This window comes from Silene latifolia, chromosome 10 (assembly GCF_048544455.1).
Source record: "Silene latifolia isolate original U9 population chromosome 10, ASM4854445v1, whole genome shotgun sequence".
In the NCBI taxonomy this organism is placed as follows: Eukaryota; Viridiplantae; Streptophyta; class Magnoliopsida; order Caryophyllales; family Caryophyllaceae; genus Silene; species Silene latifolia.
In genome coordinates this window covers 110953207-110956130 of record NC_133535.1, presented here as the reverse complement: position 1 = coordinate 110956130, position 2924 = coordinate 110953207, and positions in this window count along the sequence as shown.

Below are 2924 nucleotides of genomic sequence, written 5' to 3'. Positions count from 1 at the left end.
TCGATGTATTTTGTGTGAGGCGGTATGTATATATGTGTTTTTGGATTGTGGTTTATTTGTGCTTTTGGCTTTTTTTTGTGTTGTGTTTGGGAGAAGCATGGTCAGCTGCTAGTTCCCCTTTTGCTTTGCATTTGTTCCTGCATTGTTAGTGTGGAAAACAAGCAACAGGTAGCTTGTACGTATAGATGTAAACACGCAAAAGAATTTGATGAAAACAAAAATAACCACGATGACTCGAAGTTAAAATTGAAATTTAAATTGAAATTTTGAAAATTCCGCGACAGGTCGTCACGTTTAGATTTTTCAAATGAAATTGATTTGAAATTTTGAATAATTAACTCGTGTTTGAATTAATTTGTGACGAATTTTGCTAGAAATTGATTTGTAACTCGAAAAACTAAAACTCAAACCGTCATGGGTGAATTTTAAAAGTGGTTTTTGCGAGTGTATTTGATTTGATTTTTGTGAGATCAAGACTCGGATTTGCAAGAGCTTGAATTTTTGAGAAAAATTGACGTCGTGTTATCAATTTTCGATTTTGTGGAAAACGCGAAAAACGAAAATTTTTCGGAATTTCGACGGACATGGAAACGATCCTTTGCGGATCGGGGCGACTAGCCCTTCCCCCCTAAAAAAAGAAGAGAAAAAACCCGTATGCTTAAAGCTACGTCATGGAAACCGTGTCGAATTCCGTGAAACGCGAAAACAAGGAAATGTGAGTGTGAGAAAACACAAAAATTCCTGGATAGGCACGAAGAGGCGCGAGTCCTGCGGCGGGAGGATTTAGGTGTCAGGAAGAAACACAACTTGAAAGGGACAAATCAAGGTGCAAATGTAACACCCGTTAATTTCCGAGCTTGATTTTTGTAATGTTTTCGAGACAGCGTGTGATTTTAAATATTTCTCGAAACTTTAATATATCGTGAACCTATTTAATAATTTTTAGCTCGAAAATTTGTTCCCCATGTTGACACTTGAAATATTTAATTTTTCGTCAACAAAGCCATTTAATTATTTTTTTTCAATTGAAAATTTAATTCATTTGTTTTCGAGACAACTTTTATACGTACATTTCATTTTAGTTTCGCCTCGAAGTAATTTTGCGATGTTCGAACTTTGTATTTCTCACAAAACAATATTTGTTTGTACCGAAGGCTCATTTATAATTTATTAATCCGCGGACCGTCATACTTATTTTACAAACTTTATTTCAACCGTGTTTGACCAACATTTCGGAATTTTTAAGCTGATATTTTTGACATCTCTTGCGATCGAAATTCTCAGTGCAATTGATCTAATTTGTTACCATATTTTATCTAGTCAACATTTGTTCAAACTACTCCCTAAATTCTCTATGTTGACCATGTATATGAGGGGCAGGGGCGGATCCAGGATTGAGAAGTAGGATGGGCTAGGTTGACATCCGTGGTGATTAGACATGTGAAATGGACAACCCGTATAATTGGAGTTGCACACATACTGACATAGTTGCACTTACGAGTGATGGCACAACCATTTTTTTTTTGGGATAATTACAGTATAAAAATTATCTTATTAAAATATATGATTAAATATTACAAAATACGGAGTATATGCTTGTTTATAAATTTATCTTTAATTCTTTTCAATGATACAAGTACCGTTATTCTAGTAAACATTTAACAACCATAGTAAAAAAAGAAAAAAAAACTAAATATCTCAAGGTTGTTTAAAATACAATATTTTTGTATTCTTAAAGATGTGGATGTCCTTTGTCAAAAAAAAAAAGATGTGGATGTCTCGAGGTAGTGATCCCTCAAAAAAGGAAAAATTAAAAATGACAGTTGTGGGTTTTGAACCACTATCACTGTGAACAATGAAACAAATTCTTCATGTTGCTTCTCTGACCAACTGAGCTACACTACAACATTGCACACTTGGTAATGTATTTAATATTATTCTTTGATACAGGTTGGGCTGAAGCCCATATAGCCTCTCACCTAGATCCGCCCCTGATGAGGAGAAAGGAATAAGTTTTGTTAGACTTCTTTTTAAGTAGGTTTATAATTCTTAAAGCCTAACCTACTCCTACATTTCATCGTCATTCACAAACAACTTCAAAAAAAAACGCAGTTTTGTCTCTAAAAAGGGCCGTGATCTTTAGAAGCTCCATCGGATCAATTTTTTATCACCAGATCCGTAATTCTTTCGCTAATTCCGTTCTTAGATCGTTGTTATCGTAAGGGTATAAATCATCGTCATACTTCCGTCTCTTTTTCTCTTAGGCCGTGACATATGGTTTAATACCATGTGTGTTTTTCTTGTTTTGTAGGCTATCAAGAGGACTCCGACGCATACGAGTATTTTTTCTTTATTCAGATCTTGACGAATAGAGGTAACTCCGACGTTACTCGATATCGCGTGGTATATTTGTTGTAGTTGCATGTATTAGGAAATTGGATATTGTTCGTTATTATTCTCTAGTTTCTTACATAATTTTTTTTTTGTTGTTGCAAAATTATAATCATATGATGTTAAAGTTTTAAGTATGTTTATATAAAAAAAAAAATTCTGCTTGTTGTGGTGCCAAACAATCCATCGCATGAGGATGTTAGTTTTGGGAAAGAATATTTTCAATAAATCGTCTTATGTATACCTATCAAGCTGTGTATGCTTATGCATATTTCATTTCATCTTGAGATAAACTAGTATTGGCCGAGACATAAACCATGTATACATACTGATTTTCTATTTTTACTATTTTCATTTCCCTTTTCTTCGCATGTTTAATACGATTTGAAAATAGGTATGAGGGTCATTCGGAAATATTAAATACGGTGACGAGTGAAATATTCGTTTTACGTGATAAAAATAGCATTTTGGGTTAAATAATAACTTTATAAAATTTTTATGTTGAAAATACATTTTTAAGGTTAATATTAAAA